This window comes from Erpetoichthys calabaricus, chromosome 12 (assembly GCF_900747795.2).
Source record: "Erpetoichthys calabaricus chromosome 12, fErpCal1.3, whole genome shotgun sequence".
NCBI classification, from domain to species: domain Eukaryota; kingdom Metazoa; phylum Chordata; class Cladistia; order Polypteriformes; family Polypteridae; genus Erpetoichthys; species Erpetoichthys calabaricus.
Genome location: NC_041405.2, coordinates 122,057,517 through 122,082,886, shown reverse-complemented (window position 1 = coordinate 122,082,886; position 25,370 = coordinate 122,057,517). Strand labels below are relative to the sequence as shown.

The 25,370-nt window shown below is 38.7% G+C and overlaps 1 non-coding gene across 1 annotated transcript; it reads left to right on the top strand.

Annotated features, from left to right (window-relative positions):
- The first annotated feature begins 17,192 nt into the window (after positions 1–17,192).
- On the top strand, positions 17,193–17,275 carry trnal-uaa (transfer RNA leucine (anticodon UAA)). Its single transcript has one exon. It is a non-coding gene; the product is annotated as a tRNA-Leu (tRNA).
- The last annotated feature ends 8,095 nt before the right edge of the window (positions 17,276–25,370 follow it).

Below are 25,370 nucleotides of genomic sequence, written 5' to 3'. Positions count from 1 at the left end.
TAATAAAGCTAAAAAAAACAAACTGGAATACGAGATCCACAGGCAAGAAACTCATTAGAGCTGCTGGTGTGTTGAGAACAGACATGAAGACCACGGAATATTTAACACACATCAGCAAACAAAGAACAGAGGCCGATCTGCATGCAGAAGGGGCTACAATGGATTATAAGGAATACTTAAATAAATAAACGTGGATAAACAGTAATGAAAGTAATAAACACATTTTAGGGTTGTGTATTATAGAAGTAAAGGTTTAACTCTGACCGTTTATTCAACGTTTAAAATTGTAATACGTTTATAGACGGTCTTTAAGGTGACTTGTTAAACGTAGACGACTATTTCATTTGGGCATTCGAGTAAACAACAACAGTCAAATATTGGTTTTAATCTGACTGACTCAATCAAGTATAGCCCACACTTAAGTCTACGTCAATCCATTAAAATTAGGCGGACACAAATTTGTTTTGTTATGTTCATTTAAATTTTCTTCAGACGTTGTTTAGTAACGATAAATATCTCATATCCAAACTTTTATTATCATTATTTTTTCAGAACCGCTAATCATAAATGACGGTGGTAAAAATACACTTCAGTCTTAATAATGCACTCGACAAAGTGCTATAGTGTAAGATACTGGCACCAGTAGACTATCGTCGCAGATGTATTTTGCGAATATACACTCCGTCTCTTACAGTCACTTTATCTTGACCGTCCACCTTTAGAAATTATCTTACACGTCCACCTTTAGAAATTACTCCCACCTTTCTTGCACGTATCCATAAGGCAATTGGCCGATTGGCATTTAGTTAAATAAAAAGGTGATTGACCGCGACGTTTACATTTTCGATTGGCTGATCAGTGCCTGACGTACGCAAATTTAATATATGATTGGCTGAAGTCGAAAATGATATTCATGCCCATTTTACTCCGGTCTACAGCAATATCTACTAGGAAACCTTCCAAAAGTAATTCTACGAAGTCAGTTCTGAAACGACGGAGATGTCACTTCTGGGTCTGTAACTGCGGGTCTACAACTGTGGTGACGTACGGTGCCGTGACACTGCAAGTGGATATTATTGGAATCAGTTCGTTTGACTCACCGATAAGTTTCTTCACAAATCGACTGTCACCGGTCTCAGCGTTTTCTCCGATTTGCCTGGCTCGGTGCTCGGATATCTTAGGACGTTGACGTTATGTCCAGTATTTCTGATTGCACGTGAACCCCCCAAAAAAATGAAAAAAAAAAAAAAAACAGCTAATGGTTATAGGACGTCAGCGGCACTATAGACGCATGGCAGAAGCGTTCATTTGCTGCGGGAGTTTGTGGAACACCCAGTAGTTACGTTTCACCTTCCCCACTTTCTTCTAGTCCGATTTTTGTGAGAAATGCGGGATCGCCGTTGCTTTGCTCTACCTCTGTGCAAAAACTAAAGTTAAGCTAATTTTTGGTGAAAATGTAGACGAAAGCAAATTAATTAAAACGGTAGTCGCCTCGCTCCAAATACAAATACAATTTTTTCTTTAAAATGGTAAGCTCGGATCGCAGGATCCTCTCACGGACAAGGTCAATTTGAAAATACTTATTACAAATCCTGCACTTACTGGGGAAAGTGGAATGGGGGAGAAACCGTAGGAACAACACGTACGGAGCGTGAGACTTTGAAAGATCTGAAAACGCATTTACGAGATCTCAGCTGCCCATCCATTTTCTTAACAGTCTTAACCGCATTCTTAAATATTGCGGTTTCTTAATGGCATTTTACTGGATACTCTAGTTCCTCGTAGAATCTTTACTGGATAAAGAACAATTCAAATCTGTTTTTTTTTTTTTGCGCATATGAGATCGGTACCTTGGGCTTTTAAATGGATCCCAATATACGGGCAAAATATAAATATTTCACGTATAATAGACAACCTAGCAGGATGTTAACAGATGGAGAAAACCTGAACACAAAAAGTAAGTAGGTAGAGTGTGTTTCACACGTTAATAATGACAGTAGTCGAGCAATCAGTTCAAAGTTGGTCGTGTTGTAAACTGCTGTAAGAATACACACCAAAGCAAGTGGGTGCTGACTCACACTGATGACCTCATCATGTGCTGCGCCAGCCCGCTAACATCCCTTAACAGAGTGCTTTTAAAATCAGCAACCCACTGGTGTTTTACAAATGACCTGTAATTTACTAACTTGCTTAATCCAGGTCAATTTAGTTAGTTGGGTTTGGGGGGGCGATGGAGCAAATAGACACACACACACAATCCAAACAAACACCACCAAATTAGTACCACCAATTCACCTCACCTGCATGTCAGCTTGGGAAAACAGGAGCAACTGGTTATAATTACTGTGCCAATTCCAAGATTGCAAGGTAGGCGACAAAAGGCCATGTCTTTGAATACTTCATTCAGCATTCAGACCAGGGTCATGGGTGTTGCTGGAGCCTAATCCATCCAGCAATGAGGTGCAAAGCCATCGCAGGATAAACACAGACATGCACCAGACATGCACGAGGGCCACATTGGCATCACCGGTTCATCTAACCTGCTTGTCTTTGGACAATGGGAGAAAACCCAAGCAGACACGTGTAGAACATGCAAACTCCACGCAGGATGCAAACCTAGGTCTCCTTACCGCAACCTGGCAGCAGCGCTACCTTTGTGCCACCATGCTGCCTCATTTCACAAATGTGTTATTTATTTATTATGAGTCTAAATGTATTTTTTTTTCTGGAACCTTTACTTGGATCCCCTATGGGATCTCTCTCTGAACAATCACATTGGAAGCTTTATTTTTTACATTTACATTTATTTGCTTAGCAGATACTTTTATCCAAAGTGACATACAAGGGAAGTCCACATATTTGAGTAAAATATGGGAACTGTTTTTGAACAAGAGTAGCAGGACAGGTTACAAACATTGATCACCACAAGTGAAGAGCTAGATAGAAAAAAGACTTAATTGCTGGGCCACACATTTTACATATCTCAAAATGGTTTTTAGATATCTTGAAATAGCATCCTGTCTATTTAAATATTATTAACATGTATTTCACATTCATTGAAATCAGATTTGAGCTACCTTGAAATGCATATTAAGATACCACAAACAAAAGGGCATTCTGCTATATGATATCAGCAAGTTGTTTTGTAATAAAGTATATAAAAATGAATTTTAAGATAATGGCTGTATACTGAACTGTCAGCTTAGGACAGTTTTAGAATGTTTGTATTAGGCCTCACAACCCTTTAAGCACCGGATTGATTAACTGTCGGTGGAGTTTGCACGTTCTCCATGTGTTCCAGTGTGAGTAAATGCGGGTGCGGTTAAGGATGCTGTGTGATGTTCAGTTCTTGTCACTCTGCACACAGCGCTTCCGTGACGGGTCCAAGCTCGGAGTTCCCACAGCCCTGACAAGGAGAGAGCACATCCATGCCTTTGTGGGTGCCTTTCTCCAGGTGCTCAGGTTTTCTTTCATATGTGAAAGGGGTCATGAGTTGGGTTCCTCTGGTGAATCTAATTGTGACAAAAGTGGAAGTGTTCATATAAGCTTGGACTACAGTATGCTTATGTCCCGTTTTAGGTTTATTTATTCCTGCTTTCTGAAAAATGTTCTCTGGGCAGGCTCTGACCATCCAACAACTTGAAATGGTGGCAAAGGTTTCTAAAAATTTAGGAATGAATATCGCTTGAAAGTCCACTGCCTATTCATTTTATGAATGAGCAAGGATTCTCAGGTCTGTTCAGTAGGTGGCAGTGTTGTTTAATTACAGTATTCATATGGAAGGTCCTCAGAAAGAATGATGTCCCTCTAAACCTCCATCCATCCATTTTCCAACCAGCTGAATCCGAACACAGGGTCACGGGGGTCTGCTGGAGCCAATCCCAGCCAACACAAGGCAGGAAACAATCCTGGGCAGGGTGCCAACCCAACGCAGGACACACACAAACACACCCACACACCAAGCCCAATTTAGAATCGGCAAACCACCTAACCTGCATGTCTTTGGACTGTGGGAGGAAACCGGAGCGCCCGGAGGAAACCCACGCAGACACGGGGAGAACATGCAAACTCCACGCAGGGAAGACCCGGGAAGCGAATCCAGGTCCCCAGATCTCCCAACTGTAAGGCAGCAGCGCTACCCACTGCGCCACCGTGCCGCCCATTATTCAATCAACAAAAATTAATTAAAGTGCCATTCACTGTTGTGACAAAAAAAAAAAAAAACTAATAATGATTTAATCATCCTCATACTGATTATTAGGGTTCCAAACACAGGTACAGACCATTTATGAGAAAGTTTTACACAAAGACAAGAAACCTTTTTTGTTTAGTTTGGTGTTGATGATAGTGGGTGAGAGGTAACAGACCATGGCAAAATCAACAGATTTAACTGAGTCCATCTGTCTGGGAAAGGACACAAAGCAATTTCAAAGCAATCTGAAGTCAATCATTCTTCTGTACAACAGATCATATAGAAATGGAAGATATTCAAGTTAATAAGTAATCGACTGAAAAGCAGATTGCCTCACTGAATTCAGCTAAGATACTAGTAAAAGGTGTCATAAAAAGGCAGACAGAATCCCAGGATAAAATTGAGGGATATAAAGGCATTTCTAGTTACAAACAATGTCAAAATATGAGGGTCACAGAGTTAGTAGCTGGTACCCTTTCAAACATTAAATTCACCATCTCCAAGAAAGCTGAATGCTCTTAGCAGGTATTAGATGTATACATGCAAACAACAGTAAATGGTTCCCGTCTCTACAACTGCAACTTACATTGAGGAGGATCAGTTATCTGTCAGAATAAAGTATATGGCACAGAGCTGAGGACTTGAGAACATCCCTACACTCAACCAGGGTCTCAGTTAGAGAAGGCTCTACAGAAGAAGGACCACACTTGATCAAGTTTCTAGAGTCCATACTTGTCATGATCAGGCTTTTGTTTTTCCTTTTTTTTTTAATATAAAATTCTTTTTGACCTCAAACAATTATTTGGACCTTGGTTTGGGAATTCAGAGGTCAAAGAATCTAATTATGTGCCTGATAGTTTTTTATTTTTTTAATAATGTTGAAAATAAGTAAAGATCTCCCTGACACCATTTTGTTTTTCTTATGGGTGACACCATTTTGAGAGGATGGTTGCCTTGCCAGTGCTAGGCAAGGTAACCTAGAAGTATGTGGCGCTTGACACCTTTGGGTCAAGAGTATAAAGGTTGCATGGTGCACTTCCTAGTTATCTATGATTGGATTCCATTCAAACCTTAAAACTATTATTCCTTTGTTGTTGTAAAAAATTCCTGAATAATTCATGTTGCCTCTCCCTTTTAACTATGATTTAAGACTAACATTTTGCTCAGGTTATGTGTGTGTTTAATGTTCTTTGAATTTTTGTCTTCTCTACTTCATTAAAATTTTTGTTACAACATATTGAGCTTTGGTCATTTGTTTTTTTCGACATCCTGCTTACATCACTCTTCATGTAATTTTAGTTATGATTCATCTGCCAATTCCTTTTCTGCTTAAATTCTGCTGCTGACCTGTGCAGTCAGTTCAGTACAAGGGTGAGAGGTAAATGTGACTATCTAGTCATTATTTCTCAAACTTCCACACAGGCTCCAGTTTTTCCCCACTTTACAAGCTTACACTCTATGTCTCACTTTCTGCTATTGAGGTCTAGTATGGCATCTAGGTCTAGTATGGAATCTTATTTTTGGATTACTTTTTGCCAGCTCCTCTCGTTGGACCAGTATACCACAAATAAAAATATCAACAGCACAAACCACCAGGGAAATAGCCCTAGGGATTATTTAGTCACAGAAGCCTGTCAGCCATGCAAATTTAGCACTGGAGTAGAGGCATGCACAGTAAAAATATAGATGGACCTGAATTGAACAAAGTCACCTTAACAAATTATTAGCTTGCCTTTACCTCAAGAAGCAATTCCAATTGTACAGTTTTTAGTTACATCATTACTGCTGTCCTCCTGAAAGGTGTCACCAAATGGCTATAATGAAAGAATTTTTATAAAAAAGTTTATAACAAAAGAGATTCAAAGCAGCAATACTGGCATTAAAAGAAATCCTTACTGTACCTAACAATTACTTAAACAGAGAAAGTGATTTGGTAAACTTTCCCTGAACAAGCTTTACCAGCACAAATTTAACACAGCAATGCCTTTAAAAATCAGGTATAAGTGCAGGAGTGGGTGGACTGGCATTCCAACTGGGCTTGAGAAAAAGACCCTACCTGGCAGGGAGGCCATAATGAAAGAATGTACGCATAACCCAGCCGGGAAGATCCAATGCTTCTATCCCTTTCATGAAGAGCAATTAATGAACAGGAAATTTGTCCCCCAGAACAAGAGGTGGCAGTGCTCCTCTGAACGGGAACAGGATTTTTAATACAGAAGGGCAAACCCTGTCTGGTTCCTTAAATGCTGCCAGGGGGCACTGTCAGGAGAGGACCTCCCTGTGATGGGCAGCATTCGTGTGTCCTGGAAGTGCTTCAGTGCCCCAATGCTGTGGCACCAGAAGTGCTCCCAGGTCCAAGGTAAAAGAAGCCATCTCTCCTCAATTTGAGAGTTGGAGTCCAAGATAGAGGACAAGGCTTGCATGGAGGAGACGGCAGGAACAACTGTATTGGACTGTGCTTGGGAATACTGGTGTTAGAAGAAGACCCTGTGAAAGATATTTAGTGAAATAAAATACACTTAATTTATACTCTTGACTATGTTTGTGTACTTGTGGCGGGAGTCTGGGGAAATGGGGAGCCCCCTTTTGGTCACAAGTAGCTTAGTCGGCAGGATTTTCTTGGCCATTGGTTGGCAGGTACCTGCATTCAAAAATATTTTCTTGTGGCAAAAAGCTCAGATACAATCTTTCAATTATAATTAATCATGAGATTGTCTTACTTTTAGAAATGAGGAAAAACACCGGATAGGGAGTTTTCCTTGAACCCAGTTGGAACGCCAGTTCACCTGCCCCTGTACTTACAGGGGGTAATAATAATCATTAGGTATATAAATGACTTTACAATGAAGATGAAGGAAGGGATACATAATGATCCACTAAAGACCTTAAAAAGCAGAAGGGCAGATTTATTCCAATGTATTTTATATTTACAAAACAGATTTACATTTTACATCTTGCCTGAAGAAGGGGCCTGAGTTGCCTCGAAAGCTTACATATTGTAATCTTTTTAGTTAGCCAATAAAAGGTGTCATTTTGTTTGGCTATTCTCTACATTCATAATGGCTAACACGGTGCAACACCCTAGTTCTACAAAACAGATTTAAAATAGTAGGTAAATCGAATTAAATATTCCCAAGAAAAATGAAGAATTGTGTCAACATAGAGAGGCATTTTATGGGCTGTATCATTAACTGTTATAGGGTGAATCAACTTTGAGTCATGTTAGAACACTCTGAGTGGCTCCTGTGAAAGAATAAAGAGCATATGAGACAGACGACAGCCTCATCTGGTTCCCCAGCAGATAGGAAAGGGGTGATATGCTGTAGGTCTGACTTAGAAACAACTGATGCATTGGGGGCTGAGTACAATGCCTTAATCATATTATTCAAAGTGTCACCAAAGTCCATCACCTACACAACTTTCAATAAATAATTCCAGTTCAGTCTGTTAAGGGCCTTCTTGGCCTCTAGTGAAAACAGAGTTGAAGGTGTGTCCTGGGAATGATCCTTATTAATAATATACAAGGTGTGACAAAGCGAAAGTGAATGAAGCTAGTATGATCTGGATGAAAATGTTTGTGTATAACAGTTTGAAGATGAGCTGCCATACATTTGGCTAATAATTTGTTGTTTGAATTCATCAATGAAAGTGGTCTATAACTGGAAACATTTACAGTGTTACCCATAGTGTTTGGGACAAAGACAAATTTTCCCTTGATTTCACCCTCTGCTCTACGGTTTAAAATTGCAAATCAAACAATTCAGACGTAATTAAAGTGCACATTGCAGACTTTCATTTAAAGGTAATTGCATACATTTTGGTCACAGCATGTGGAAATAACCACTTTTTATACATTGACAACCCCATTTCAGGGCACCATCATGTTTAGGTGTTTGTGATTACTCACTTGTGTTTCATTTCTTCATATGATACCTTGGCTTTCTTCTACCCTTTGGGTTCTGCAGTTGTCATTGTTCAACATGAGGACAAGGCCAAAGAAGCCGTAATGAGGTTGAAAAACAAGAATAAACCATTAGAGACATCGGTGAAGCCTTAGGATTACCTAAATCAACTGTCTGGAATATCATTTAGAAGAAAGTATGCACTGATGAGCTCAGTAATTGCAAAGGGACAGGTAGACCAAGGAAGACCTCCACTGCTGATGGCAGAAGAATCCTCACTATGGTAAAGAAAAAATCCCAAACGTATGTCTAACAGATCAGAATCAGTCTTAAGGAGGCAGTGCCTACAGATTTCTGGAGAAACGCCTTGTGGACAGATGAGACAAAGATGAACATGGAAACAGAGTAATGGCAAGAGCAAAGTTTAGAAACAGAAAGGAACTGCCCAAGATCCAAAGCATACCACCTCATCTGTTAAACCTGGTGGTGGGGGTGTTATGGCTTGGACATGTATGGCTGATGATGTAACTGCTGATGGCACTTGGACAATGAATTCTGAGGTGTTTAATAATGTCTGATATGCTGAAGTTCCAGTAAGTGCTTCATCTTGCAACAAGATAATTGCCTTAAACATACTGCTAAAGCAACCAAGGATTTTTTTCAAAGCTAAAAAACTTAAAATTCTTGAATGGCCAAGCAAGTCAGCCGATTTAAATCCAACTGAGCATACCTTCCATATGCTGAAGAGAAAATGTAAAGGGACAAGCCCACAGAACAAGCAGGAGCTGTGTTAGAGGCTTGGCAGAGCATCACTGGAGAAGATGCTCAGCACCTGGTGATGTCTATGAATAACAGGCTTCAAGCAATTATTTAATGCAAGGATAAGCAACTAAGTACTAAATATGACTGCTTTCAATATACAGTACCTGTCATTGCTATATCCCAAACATTATAATGCCCTCAAATGAGGGGACCATGAAGAAAAAGTGGTCCAATCATTATAGAGGGCATTGTATCAGATGATTGCCAGGTTTGGGAAATAAGGAGATGATGGCAGATTTTATATAGGGTAAGGATGAGATTTTGCGAAAGAGAATGAGCCGTGACCAAAAATTAAAATCAGTTTAAGTTGAATCTCGTCAAGATCTGAAGCTCTATGTTTGGCAAGAGAAGAATAAGCTATCTTAACTTGTTATATCAAGATTTGTGTATTTAGAAAATCAGTGTCATTCTAAGAGAGTTTCAGAAGTTGCACTGAGGCAGTAAATGTATTGCTTTAGGAGAAGGACATGGGGAGTCGGGAGTAAACAGTTTGTAGCAAAACACATTAATTTCAGACATGCTGTTGGAAAGAGTGCTCAATATAATCTAAATGGATGGTACAGTTAAGAAAATGTCCCATTTACATAGCCTTGTGGCTAATGATTTACTTGGTTTAGCTTGGGAGAAATGATATTTAGCAGGAGTATGATGAATTCTCTAATAGGAAATATGATGGTTCCTAAACTTCAAGAACACAAAACATTGAAATCATACCAGTTGCCATTATAAAATGACTTTCTATCTGTATTAATTGCAACTTCATTCAAATTATTTTTTGTTTACTTTTATATTTTCCGTTCTTTTCCTACACATTTTTTCAAATACTGTATGAGAATGTGGCAAAATCAGATAGGAAGCATGAATTCTCCCCCATGTCTGTCACATTTGCCTTTACTGTCCTTTGACAACTTTGGCAAAATGTGGTAAGGCAGCAAAGATGAAAAAAATGGCAGAATACCAGACAGATCACACAGTTTAGGTTGTTTTGCAAAACCAAATTGCCAAGCAAGGCTCTGTGTTTTGTTTTTGACAGTTGTGGTTATTTGGAAGACAGAATGAAACAAGACAATGTGCATTGGTTTAATAGACAACCCAAAAAGGTCCTCAGTGCTGAACGAAAATCCAGTGGATTAGGTCTCACTCTACTCACTGGAGCCGCAGATAAACAAAGAGAACTGGTTTAGAGTTTATTATATACTAGCAAAATACCCGCTTTTCGCAGCAGAGAAGTAGTGTGTTAAAGAGGTTATGTAAACATATATATATACATATACATATCTACATATACACATATCTACATATACAGATATATACATATACAGTGATCCCTCGCTATATCGCGCTTCGCCTTTCGCGGCTTCACTCCATCGCGGATTTTATATGTAAGCATATTTAAATATATATCGCGGATTTTTCGCTGCTTCGCGGATTTCTGCGGACAATGGGTCTTTTAATTTCTGGTACATGCTTCCTCAGTTGGTTTTCCCAGTTGATTTCATACAAGGGACGCTATTGGCAGATGGCTGAGAAGCTACCCAACTTACTTTCTCTCTCTCTCTCTCTCTCTTGCACTGACGTAGGGGGGTGTGAGCAGGGGGGCTGTGTGCTGCTGCTTCCTGAAGGACATGCTGCACGGTGCTTCGCATACTTAAAAGCTCAAAGGGCACGTATTGATTTTTGACTTTGTTTTTCTGTGGCTCTCTCTCTCTCTTCCTGCTCCTGACAGAGGGGGTGTGAGCTGCCGCCTTCAACAGCTTTGTACCGGCGGTGCTTCGCATACTTAAAAGCCAAAAAGCCTTATTGATTTTTTTTTTTGACTGCTTGCTTTGCACTCCTTTGAAAAGGAAGATATGTTTGCATTCTTTTAATTGTGAGACAGAACTGTCATCTCTGTCTTGTCATGGAGCACAGTTTAAACTTTTGAAAAAGAGACAAATGTTTGTTTGCAGTGTTTGAATAACATTCATGTCTCTCTACAACCTCCTGTGTTTCTGCGCAAATCTGTGACCCAAGCATGACATTCTAAAAATAACCATATAAACATATGGTTTCTACTTCGCGGATTTTCCTATTTCGCGGGTGGCTCTGGAACGCAACCCCCGCGATGGAGGAGGGATTACTGTATATATACATATACACATCCACACATATTATATATATATATATATATATATATATACACACATATCAACATATATATACACATACATATACACACATACATACACACACACATACACATATATACACATACATACATAGTGCGTTGTAACACGGGCTGTGATTGTTACATGGGAGGGAGACGACAAATCACAGCTTCCTGCTTTCTAATCGGGCCTGTGATTGGTGCTTTGACGGATGCCCAGATCCCACAGTATTTCCCCTTAGGAGAGGCGTTAGGCAAGTGTAATTGAATAGCGATGCTGCAAGTTTAGGTTTACACCTGTTTTTAAGGTTTATTGACTGAAAGGGGCTTTCATGAAAAAAGTTATGGCTTTGCTACAGGATACACCCTCCACAAGTTAAGGAAGCAAAAATAAAGGTATATATTTCTGTTTTATTTAAACCTTTTAAGTTTGTATGCGGGCGGTATGGTGGCGCAGTGAAAAGTGCCAGTTAGGAGACCCGGGTTCGCTTTCCTGCGTGGAGTTTGAATGTTCTCCCCGTGTCTGTCTGGATTTCGTCCGGGTACTCCGCTTTCCTCCCACAGTCGAAAGACATGCAGGTTAGGTGCATTGGCGATTCTAAATTGTCCGTGGTGTGTGGGTGTGTGTGGGTGTGTGCGCCCTGCGGTGGGCTGGCACCTTGCCCGGGGTTTGTTTCCTGCCTTGTGCCCTGTGTTGGCAGGGATTGGCTCCTGTATTTAGGATATAGCGGGTTGGATAATGGATGGATGGACATTTGTATGCATAGCCCCATTTGCCCGTTTTCGTTTTTTTTCTTTCTTCAGTAATATTTCAGCAAACCCGGAGCTTGTCAGTTCAAATCCTGGTACTGACATCACTGTGTGACCTCACCTGCCTGTGCTGCAAAAAACAAAAGTAATGTAACAAATTGTACCTCAGATGTTGCAAGTTGCTGGAATACAGGCATAAGTCAAATAGATAAATATGTATTATACACATAGGAACTATTCATTTATTTTCAGTTAAGTCATCTGCAGCAAACCTTTATAAATGAGGGTTTCTCCTTTTTAGATAGTGCAAACTGTTTCTTCTTCATTGAGGTTTTCTCTTGGAGAGCGTTTTTCATTTCATTGAAAATTAAAGCAGCAGCTGCCAAAATATGTAGCTTTCTTATTAATTTTTCAACATTGTGTAAAATAACTTTATAAAGTAACATAAAAGGTTTAAATACTGGTTATCCTTTTACACTAAAATATTATTAAAGAGATACAAAAAAAGTAAAATGCATATGTTGTTTTTCTTTAAGGAGATTAAATATTACTGAAGAAAAAAAAAAAACTAAAACAGCTGAATGGGGCTATGCATACGAACTTAAAAGGTTTAAATAAAACAGAAATATATACCTTTTATTTTTACTTCCTTAACTTGTGGAGGATGTATCCTGTAGCAAAGCCCTAACTTTTTTCGTGAAAGCCCGTTTCAGTCAATAAGTCTTAAAAAGAGGTGTAAAGATATTGACAATAAGCTACGCAAACCCACCAAGACATGCAATCATTTAAATCAAGGCGCGAGTCGAAAAACACCATCCCATACTATTAGTTAACTATTAACACATTTCTATATGTATCGTAAGCATACAATACAACTGATATGTTGCGCTTATTTATCTGGTGTACCGACATTTTTGCGTGTTTAACGGCTGAAATCTAACGTGGTTTGTGCCCTTCAGAATGAAAACAGTTTGCATTTACCTTTTTAATAAAAGGCAAGGTTTTAAGCCTGAGAAATCACCCCGTAAATGCACACGTTTAATTGCACATGTGTTAATTTGTATGATTACACAGTATTAAAAGACACTCAACAATTAACGTCATTTACCTTCGTTCCCGCGTTTGACTCGTGCTGTAAATCTTTTCCTTGTTTTCAGTTCACGTGATTACGTAGGAGGCGTGATGACGCGATACGTGACTCCACCTCCTCCATTAGAGTATATGAACAAAAAACAGGTTCCAGTTATGACCATTATGCATAGAATTTTGAAATGAAACCTGCCTAACTTTTGTAAGTAAGCTGTAAGGAATGAGCCTGCCAAATTTCAGCCTTCTACCTACACGGGAAGTTGGAGAATTAGTGATGAGTGAGTGAGTGAGTGAGTGAGTGAGTGAGTGAGTGAGTGAGTGAGTGAGTGAGTGAGTGAGTGAGTGAGTGAGTGAGTCAGTCAGTCAGTCAGTCAGTCAGTCAGTCAGTCAGTCAGTGAGGGCTTTGCCATTTATTAGTATAGATGACATCCTTGGTTAATAAAGTATGAGATACTATCCAATCCAAGATATTTTTTATTGTGTATTTCAGGGATTCCATAGGCAGTAATTTAACTATGAGGATAGAAAATAAGCAACTGCTGCAATATGGGAGACCCCCCCATCTCCCCCCCCTTTGGAGTTTTGGATTGACTGAAACATCTACAGTGTGACATGAGAGAAGCTGGATCTGTTGTGACTTCACCCCATAGATATTTGGTTTTGCAAAGAAGGGAAACTTGGGGGGGGGGGGGTGATGTGATACCCCAAACATTATGACAAATACACTGTAGTTTGCATTATACTTTTATTTTTATATGTAAGTTAATAAAACATTAAAGACTGATCATTTGAATTTCAATGGAAAACTAACTCCCTTTCAGTGGAATGCGAGTTATCTTTCAGACGTAATTCACTCAATGCCTTTTTATTAAGAAGAAAGAACGATGATACCATTGCTCAGTAGTGCTACAATAATGAATGTCATCTAAAATCTAAAACATGGGAAGTTTGGACACTGTCAGCCTGTGATACTTTGCCAGGAAGCATTCTTCTTGACTTTGCTTTCATCGGATTAAGTCATCCGGGGAGAACCATACAAGCATGTAAAGCTGCCAGGACAGAAGGATGTACCTTGCTGCTCTACTCCCAGGAACATGCTGTCTAGAGATCCACAGCATTTGCTGAATATGTTAACTGATAACCAGATTTGAAACAAGCATACTGTGTGCATCATTTTTTTTTTAAGTCTGTGAGACAAGCAGCTTAATTATCTTAAACTGAGTGGGGGTGAAGATGTGAAACAAAAAGTTTGGCTACAGCAGGAATTTACGCATATCTAGTCCTTGTCATTTCATATTTAATCCACTCCATTGTTTTATAAAAACAATGTTTATTTTCCACGTTAAATACTTCCACAGTCAAAATAAAACTCAAGACAGACACGGTAAGAAAACCGTGTGTTTCCAAAGCCCTATTAATTCATGCACAAACTTACAATAACTTCCTAGTTCTCATAACTCTCGCTACCCAGCACCCTTTCTTAAAGTAACAATACCCCATTAGGTTACATGTCTAGATCAAAATACGGCCAGGACAGAGAAGAAATGCTGCCATCAGTGAATCAGTAATTAATATATGTTGCTGAAGTGAGCTACTTATTCATAGAGAGCCCAGATATACGTACTCAAAATTAACAAGAACATACAGTGGTTTAAAATGTTTAGACTGATCTGTGCCACTAAAATAAAAATAAAAAATAGAAAAATAGACATTCCACAATTTGACTCATTATATATTAGCATGACAAGGTTGCCAATGAATTATACTGGTGTTTCCGAGTTAAGATGGGCAAAACCCACAGATTATTGAACAAAGTCAGCACAGATTGCACATTGAACAGGTCAATAATTCAAGGGAACAGGTTTGTGATGGACTAGTGCGCAATACAGGATTGGCCTTTGTCTTGTTATCTGTGAGGCCAACATAGACTCCAATGCTTCAAAAATCTAAAGCAGATAACAGACCAATGGATGGAAGCCTCACTCTAATGTGACTACACAGCCTGAATGTACGATGCAATGGAGAAGTATGCTGAGGATTTCAGGCTGCCACAAGAGCATGCCAACATTGATAGATAGATAGATAGATAGATAGATAGATAGATAGATAGATAGATAGATAGATAGATAGATAGATAGATAGATAGATAGATAGATAGATAGATAGATAGATAGATAGATAGATAGATAGATAGATAGATAGATAGATAGATAGATAGATACTTTATTAATCCCAATGGGAAATTGTCAGATGGATTAAGGATTTCAGTACCTTTAAGTAATAAGGTGGCATGTTCAAAGCCAAAGTTGCATGTACTGGATGTACATTGTTCATTATGAAAGTGCTATATGTCGTTTTACTATAAAACACAGGAGATGTTAGGATCAGGCTTGTGCTTTGTATTCACATTAATCCACTGATGCAACGTAATATGAAGGAGAAAATTAAAAAACTCAGTGATAAAAAAATAACCGTTAAAAAGAAAAAAAACCCTTTTAAATCAGAAAGGAGAGTTTCTCTGAGCCCTATTAAGCGCGGCCATTCCTTTCATTACTAGTTGAATAGATTCGAGAGTATAAATATGGAATACATGCGCAAGATGTACCTTAACAACAAATGGCTCAATTGCAACAGAAAGCCCAGACTTCCAGTGACCTTTTATGGGCTACGAAAAGTGAACTGGATAAACAAATGAAATTCATACTAGAACACAGTGACTTGAGCGCCTATGCAAAAGTAAAATTTTATAAGACCATCTTGCAAAGATACCTTACCTTTGTGAAAAAAGTGGATAAATAAAAAGTGACACAACAGTGACAAGGAATTCGCTTTCATCTCCGAGTACAGTCAGAAAAATGTATGGATAAAAACTTTTAAAATCTAAAGACGTAAATAAAAACAGACAGCCTGGTCGAGACAATAACTAATTGATTGGAATGCCCGTTTAGGTAACAGAAAAAACTTATATTGCTTGCTTCAGTAATATGAACATTGTATTTGTACATTAATCATCACACACATAGATAGATAGATAGATAGATAGATAGATAGATAGATAGATAGATAGATAGATAGATAGATAGATAGATAGATAGATAGATAGATAGATAGAAGTAAATATAAAATGCTACAACTTATATTATACACACACTAGCGCGCTCACATGCCTACACACAGAGAGACGGTACTGAGCGTAATAATTCACGGTAACCTATGATCAACATCTTTTTAGATTTTAAATCCCCAGCCCCTCTTGTTTTAAACATATGATTTTTTAAAAAGGGACTTACCGGTTTCCGAGTAATAGATTGGAGAATCAGCTTGGAAATATCGACCTAAGGATAAAATTTAAGGATTGAGGCAATTCATTTTTTAAAGCATACTCGTTTGACGCGTATAATAATCAATAATATGCTGTACCGTGATCTTGACTGCCGGGCCTCTCGGGAGAATAGACTGTATTAACAATAATTATATTTCATTTAGTCCTTTCCATAAAAAATAAAAAAATAGAAAACATTGTTCTAATAAGATATTGAAGACACATCGTTTTGTCTTTCAACGAGATTCGGAGTCATCTTTCAGTATTAATGGCAAGCTGTGTAATAGACTGGCCTGAACACTTTTTTATATATACCGAAAGAGCAGGGATTTTTTGAAAGCAGAATTTATAATAAGGAGAGTGATTTCTTTTAGCAAATGTGTGCCCCTTTGACCCATTTTAAGAAAGCTTTACATTGTGGCAGGTGGCCGGGTGTGGTCATCAGCCACCTGCCTATTTAAGGAGCCACCTCCCTTCACTCAGGGCAGGAGTCGGGTGAGGAGGTGGACGAGGTCGGAGAGGACACGGCAAGGAGAGGCCTGGAGAGACAAAGAGAAAGAGAGGTGGCTAACTGAAGCCTGAACTTTTGGGAGACTGTTGGGGTTTGTGTGGCGGTGCACTTATGGACTCTTGTAAATACGTGTGGTGATGGCTTTAAACGTGTCTGCCTGTCTGTGACCGGGCCGCCCAATTCACAACATTTACAACAGGAAGATATGAACTTATGTTAAAGACCGTGTGTGAACCTGTTCTTGTGTCAGCCGCCCAAGTACGTGTATCAGCAAAGGAAAAGCTAAACTTACATAGAGTATTTCACATAATGTTTGAGCGGGGCACACAGCTGTGTGCTGCTGAAGTGGAAGTCGCCCCTTCTGGCTTCCCAAGTCTCCACCTGTTTTTGAAGGAGCTGAAAGAATGATCACAGTTTTCACGGAGTGGTGAAGACTGATTAAACCACCTTTATCTACCACCAGAATGGCTGAGTGGTTAAGGCGTTGGACTTAAGATCCAATGGGCAAATGCCTGCATGGGTTCAATCCCCACTTCTGGTAGCTTGTTATTCAAGTGTGACCGTTCACTCTGTGTCTGGGTAAAGCTCTCACCTTTAGAAAGTTAAGCAAAATGCTTTCGCAATGTGGATCCTTAGCTCAGCTGAAAATACATACATAAATGTACTTGATTATTTAAAATGTGGTGTATTTGATAGAAAAGGGTTTGTTTTAGATAGATAGATTTTTTAATACGTATCAAGCGTGATTTAAAAGGGAATTGCTGTATACTATTTACCTCTGAGTGATTTTTAAAAGGCTTATATCGAAATAGTTATCTTGTGCTTTACATGCAATACCTAAAATCCTTTACCTTCAAAAGTCAAAAACCACTAAACAAGCGTCTGTTTTCTCAGCGAAGGAGGGGGGGCGGCTGGTGCTGGCCTGCCAGATTCAAGCAACAGGTACGTGGTTGCTCTCTCTCTGAGACATGAACGCACAGCGGCTGTCAGTGTGCCTTTCTGTGAGATAGGGGAGCGGTTTGAATCAAACTGTAGCTTACAGAGAGCAATTAAATGTGGTTTAGATAGAACAGACTTTTCTTTTTTACAAATTATAAAGCAAAGGTTAGATAGATAGAATTTTAATCCCGTGATAATATTAAAATAATAATAATAATAGATAGATGCAGGGACATGCTCCAGCACCGTTGAGAGGATATGCAGGAGCGGCTATAAGGGAGACCTGGCTGGCTGGGTATGAGCAGGAACATGTAGATCAGGCCTTGGGTTCTTGGCAAAGGTCGTTCTTTTGATATAAAGGGCCTCAGGAGAAGGGGCAGGGAGGCGGGTGCCAGCCAACAAAACAGGTGTTGACAGACTGGGGGCAATGCAGAGGCAGCATCCATCAAACTGCTCTTGACACAAACCCTGCCCAATCAGGTGGGTGGGATGGGATTAAGCTCCGTGGGATCAGCATCCATCAAACTGCTCTTGACACAAACCCGGAACCAATCAGGCGGGTGGGATGGGATTAAGATGGGGTCTGGGGAGGACCAACACCCATCAAACTGCTATTGACACAAACCCTGACCGATCAGGTGGAGGTGGTGGGATTAAGGTGGGGTTAGGGAGGGGAAGGTTGGAATTCACCAAACGGAGGAGAGGGGTGGGGCGCAACATTAAAATCCACCAATCACAGGAGAGGGGTGGGGCACATCATTTAAATACACCCATCAAAGGAAAGAGGCAGGGTGCATCATTTTAATCCACCAATCACAGGAGAGGGATGGGGCCATCAAGTCATTAATCATCTTTGATTGACATTTTGACAGAAACACCGTGCCTTAATACTACTTAAATGTAACAAAACTGAACTGGGCTATTATGGTGACAAATGCAGAAGCAGGTATCTATCATTCACCATTTTTCCAAAAATACTTCTTCCATTAACAAAGCAACATAAAGCCGAAGCCTCACCTTGTGGCTGCTGCTTCAGTTTCAGAGGTATAATCCTGGGACATTACGTTGCACACTTTAAAACACTCATTCACTCAAATCAGGCCGATCTAAACTTTAATAATTAGTCTAAAATGTGCATTTTCATGGTGAAGCAAAGAACCAACATACTTTGAGAAAAACCTTTGGCGGGGCAGAACACTGTTTAAGTCAAAGATAAACTATCAAGGATCGATGGCGCTGCAATGCGCCTGTAGATGTGAGAAACTGAGCTTGATTCCTGCTCCATTCCCCATCTGTGTGAACTTAATGTTTTGTGTTTATTTTCGGATTTTCAGCTTCCGTGCACAGTACAAATAAGTAATCAGGTGTGATAAATGAATGTTGGTGCGCACTTGAGCGTTCCCTGCATTGCTTTACAGTTCCATCCAGGGTTAAAAATATGAGTAATGCATTTTCTTTATATAGCACCTTTCCCATGCTCAAAGCACTGCGACTGTAGGTAACCCGTGACCCAGTAACTGAAAAACAGAGATCGTGGGGGGTACATGAATGGATGTAAAACTTTGTTATTGTTTAAAATCACGCATGTTGGTGATTATAACATAATATAATATTATTTAATATTTTACTTGTATTTGTTTTGCAGACTCTTTTATCCAAAGCGACTTATAAAAACAGGTCAGCATAACCGGGTAATGTAATTAACATTAATATTTTATGACTCTGTAAATGAAAGCAATGTATACAATAAAGATTGATCGCGTGAACAAAGTGTATTACTATTGTGCATTACAAGATGTTTAATGAGAGTTGATCGTGTTGAGTTTTTAAAGACCAATTAGAGACTCTCAAAAAGTAACATAATGGTCTTCTCTCATCCTAAATCCCGCTCGAACCAATTCGGATTAGCTGGGTGTAGCACAGAATGACAGAGAGAGGGTACAAGTAGTGAGGTCCACTCACACAAACACCGTCCAGGAGTCAACTGGGAATTGTTAATGAACGTACCTGTACGTTTTTGATAGTGAGAAAGGAAAAGTGGTGCAGCTTACTTGAAATTAATGTTTATGTGAAAGGTGATTAATCCTTTATGAGTTTTAGTGTGAGACTGCCTTAACCAAATTTGCATGGCAATGATGGACGCAGCTAATTTAAAGCAAATCCTATCATTAACACTTTTTGTAGTCCCTGAATGTTGGCTTGTATTATTTAACAGCTTATCATTATGGGTTTCAATGTGTCTGACACAAAATACCCACTGTTAGGTAGTTCTGCTTATCTTTCTTCAAGTATGGCCAGTACCATAAAGTGCTGTTAGAGGAGTGGGGGGGCGGTGGGGTGGGGGGGTGTGTGTGGGGGGGGGGGACGGTACTCCGGAGAGGGGCTGGGTCTGTTATAAAGCAGGTAGCTGAGACCTGTACAGGTGCCGTGGAGCTCTGCTGGGCAGAAGAACCGCCTGAAGTAGGAATAGTCAAAACTTGGTGTCTAGAATGGAACTTCACTTTTCAAACCGTGCTGTAACAAAAAAAGAAGATGTAAGTGATATTTTCTTCTTCTTGTTCCTTGTACCAGAAAAACAAGTGAAAATGTGCTTAGTGCTTTAAAAGCAAAATAAAGAAATATGTAACAGTATGCACAAGTCTGGGGTTGTAATTTAAAAGCAAATGCAATCACTTTGCATATAGTTTTAGGTTAATCAAACAGTATAAAATTGTTAATTTCTACCCCTGCTGTGGGATGACAGCATTAGAAACCTAGAAAAAAAGTCAGAGGAAGGAAGGATACTCCCAGAAGTTTTTCTTTACAAATGAACAGACACTGGTTCAAAGGTTTAGTTCCTACTGACAACCTTATGGGCTGCTCATACACTTTAACTACTGTATATCTCTGGTGTATTTCGTTATTTACTTTACACAGCAATATTGTGTGTAATACCTACTTAATATGACAGTAATTCGCTGTTTCTGCATCTGATTTCTTCCAGTTAAGCCAGTTTTTCTTCCCACATCCCACAAACTTTCAGGTCAGGACTGCTGACACCAAGTTAGCTCCTTGTGAGTGTTAGTGGGTCCTGTGATGGTCCTGTCCAAGGCTGTTTTCCTGCCTTGCACCCAGTGGTGCTGGGATAGGCCTCAGTCACCTGTGGATATAAGAATGCTATGTTTTAGAGCTTTGGTAGATTAAGTGAGTCTTTCAAAATTACAAGCTCTGTCAGACTTGTGCTTTACAGTTCAGTGATTTTTGCAGCTAAATCACTTTGTCTGCCCTGTCGTGCTGTCAACATCTTGCAAATATTTGTCATTTTAAATATCTGAGTGTGATGAAAGATACTAAACTTAACTCATTTAGTGTTGAAACTTTTTATCTACTTTGTTTCTCCTGTATGAGGATGATTTGAACATATTGCCAAAATATCCACATGTCAACTCTTTATCTTATATAATTTTCTCTATAATCAGTTGAATGTTTTAAAAACATTCCTTATTTTATTGTTGCGGTTACTCTGGATAGTCATAAATCATCTGTTTATAACTTTTGTGTCTATATTATAAATCTAAAAGTCTGTCAATATGCTATACACAAATAAAACAACCAATCTTTATTTTAGGTTGTGTGTTTTAAGTGAACTGTGCAAAGCTATTCGTATTACAAGTTAAAGGGAATCGAGTAATACTTTATAAAATGTGTAAAGTTTGGGTAAATATGACAGATATATGTCTCCATAAATACAGAATTAACAGCAGATTGAGATTTAGATTAGCAGAGTTGCCAAAAAAACTTCTAGGGACCGGAGCTCATGTCTCATCCTAGTTCCTGACTGTGTGGAGTTTGCATGTTTCTGCCATGTATGTGACAGGTTTCTGAGGGCATTTTGGGTCCTCCCACATCAGGACATAAAGTGAAAATTTACTGGCAGTTCTAATTGATTTGAACGAGTTTGGCTGTATGTGCCTGACTGGTTCTTGTGGTGGAGACATATTGAGTGCCGGCCTCTCTTGTACCCAATGCTCTCCAGAAATCCTGTGCACCCCCAATTCCTAGAAATTGATAAAGTGAGATCAGATGATAGACCGATGTACATTGGGACTTGCAGAGGTGTAAACAGAGGTAGGCTGCTGTGGCCGAATGTAATCTTTATGTTGACACTAGGCAAATTTCTTTTATCAATAACTTTGTAATTCCATTTGCATCTTTGTTTCTGATAATTTTATTTTTCAAATGTAAGTGTCAGGGAGGTGAAATATTCCAGAGGTGAATCACTTTTAATGCTTTTTGTGTTATTCAAAACATAGTCTAATAGTTAAGGGCATTGGATTTTACACCACACAATGCTTGTTCATTCACCATCACTATCTCTGTGACCATATAAGCACATCACTCAAAATTCTGTAAATAATTATATAATTTATAATTATATATTTATAAATTATATTATGTGTTGGTAATTGTAAGCCCCCATGGGATTGTGTCCAGTATAGAAAAATAATATATTGAAGAAATGGTATTGAGCACTTAAACACTTAGTCATTTAATATAGTCTAATGTAGTCCTTACATTTTCAATCTCTAAAAGTTTCTGACAAAGCAGGATTGTCCATTATTTAGTATTTATTATGAAAACTGAATAGCTAGTCTGTAAAAAGGAAGGCCTAAGAGGAGGTTTATGGAAGTGGTGAGAGGGGGCATGCAGGTGGTGACTGTGACAGAGCAAGATGTAGAAGACAGGAAGATATGGAAAGAGATTATCCATTGTGGTGACCCCTAATGGGAGCAGCCAAAAGAAGAAGAAGATTGGGCCCATAGTGATCTTTGTTTAGAAAGGATACCAAATACCTCTGGGTTATATGGCATGTTGAATGTCCACAGACTGAATGGTGCTACATAGTTATATTCTATAATATAAATCTATTGTTCTCAGTCAATAACAGCAACCAGTTTGCCAAAAACTAAAAAAAGGGAAGGAGTTTACATAGTTTGTAATGAAGATCAGGTGCACACAATCTGCTCTGGGATTCAAAAGCTTTTAATCTATACTGGATGACAAATACTTAACAGCCCAATGCATGTATTAAACGTTTCTTCACAGTAAAAGGAAACAAATACTTGTATTTAATTATGAGGTTCAAAAGTCTTTAGTCAACAAGTATAAAATTGTATTGGTCTAATATGGGACAAAAAGTTTCAATTCTATAACAGAACCCAAATTCTTTTAGTCTTATTTCAAAATCGGAAGCACACCATTCTAATCTGGAACTGAGAAGCTTGAAATTTTGGAATTAAGCACCATTTGTCCAGTAATTAATCATTTCTAACCTGCTTAGTCCTTAATAGCGTTGTGGGTGTGCTGGAGCCTTTCCTAGCTAGCATGGGGCGTATAGGTAGGAACAAGCTCTGGACTGGGCTCCAGTCCATTACAGGGTGAACACACAAACCCCATATACACACTACAGCCAATTTAGGATAACCAGGATAGCCAGTTCAGTTAACCTGCATGTCTTTGGACTGTGAGAGGAAACCAACTTAGACACAAGGAAAACATGCAAAGTTCATGCTGGGAGGACCAGGACACAAAGACTTGTCTCCTTTCTGTGAGGCAGCAGCACTACCTCTGTGCCACCATGTCGTTCCCATTTGTCCAGTATATGGAGTAATAGCTTCTAGTCTGTAATGGAAACAAGATACTTGCATTCTAGTGGGGGATAGGCATAAATGCCTCTAGTTTAATATGTAAATCAGTGGCTTCTGTTCTATAATAGGAACTCTAAATGTCTGTAATTTAGGATCTTTAATAGCCTCAAATTTACTTTGTAGACTTTAATCTACAGTGTGCACCTAACCTATTACAAATACTGGATCACAACAAACAAAGTGGGGGTCAAGTTACATACAGCCTGACACCATGTTCTAAATGTCTAAATAATCATTTTGCAAATAATATTAAAACAAATCAACCTTTGAAATTAGTGGGCAGCAGCCTAACCCTCCATGACAAAGCTAAGTCTTACCTGTGAGCCTCCAGTTCTTTGTTTTTTTTTTCCTCCATCACTACATTCAACTGGCAGCTTTACTCTGCATGGATTTCCTTCCCAAAACCATCTCAGAATGATCTAATGACCAAAAGAAATGTGTGACACTATTACTGCAGCCACTACCTCATTAGTTATTTCTTCCTTAATTAAACTGTAAATGCAAAGCTTGTGCTCATTAAGGGATTAGGGGCTATGACTTCTTTCAAGGCATCTTATTACTGACAATCACTTTGTATGAGAGGCAAACATCTAACATTACATTTCTTCTAAACATTTCCTCCATGTGCCAGTAGTAAAAAGTGTAATTCATTTAGCAAGGTGTGTAAATTTTGAAAAATGCAATCTTTTTAAACACATCTTTGATAGCTCAGTGGCATATCATGTAATGGAAAAGCAGGGATTCCTTCACCTGGGCCATTGACGTAGCTGTGCATTTTGATAAGCTGAAAAACATGTGAATATGTTTAGGTCTTTTAAAATTTTGACGTTCTGAATTCTTAGTCAAATATGGTAATGGTAATCATCACTTAATTTCATCTGCCTCTGATTACAGTAATAGTTGCTCTAAATCTCCTGATTCCAAAAAAAAAATAATAATAGCATCAACAGTAGGGATGCCAATACTTTTGGGTTTCCTTGTGTAGCTGTTTGCATGGAAGGTTACTTTAAAAGCACTCCATCTTGAATCTGAGAGGAAGGAGAAACATGAAGTAAAGAGGAGAGGCTCAAAATTTCAGGAAGGCCCTGACTGCAATATATCTTGTCATTGCCGTGTGTGGGAATTATCTTTCTCTCTTTAGTTTATATCATGAAGAGGCTTGAGCTGGTAAGAACCAAAGGCTGTTCTTTGGAAAGTATTGATCTCCATTTTTTGTTAATTAATGTTGTGGACTTACAATTCCCCGCTGGTTTTCTTATATAACAGTACAGTACTGTCTTTTTATGTATTTTCAACCAGTCTGTGTTGCAGTGTATATTGTGAAGACAGACTTTCTCTGCCTTTTCTTTATATGCAAAAATTCTTTCTCATAATTTTTATTGAACATTTGTTGTTTAATGTACTGGCCACTCCCGGTGCTCAATTTTTTATCGTGACATTTACTTTTTAAATTTCAGTGCACTTATGATAATAAGAAAGTACAATATTAAGCAAAGAAACTTACTCCCTATCCTTCATATTCAGACACCAGCTATATTTTGTAGCAAATAATTAAGAGGGCTTTGGAATAACTAAAAGGTGCCTTTATTGTTAGGAAATCCCAAGCAGTCACAAGACTTTCATTGTTTCTTGGTGAGTTACTTCTCAACTAATGATAACAAGCCAAAACACCTAAGTGAAGGAATATTATTTTAAAACATTAATATAACAATGTGTAAGTACTGCATTGCTGACATACAAATAAGCAAAAGTTGGCTCATGAGAAACCGTTTTGTGAATAAATCTATTAAATATGTTTAAACCTTTGTTTGGAAAACTACTTGAGACAGATGGTTTTGAACTAATATGGAACTATATTGGAATGGATAAAAACAAAAACATACAGTCTTTACACAATTGTCTGGGAGACTTTAATACAAGAATCGACATAACATAATGACACACATTCTGTTCAAATATAACATCTGAATAATTATCTTTTAAGGAATCATCATTGCTTGGTGAAACAAT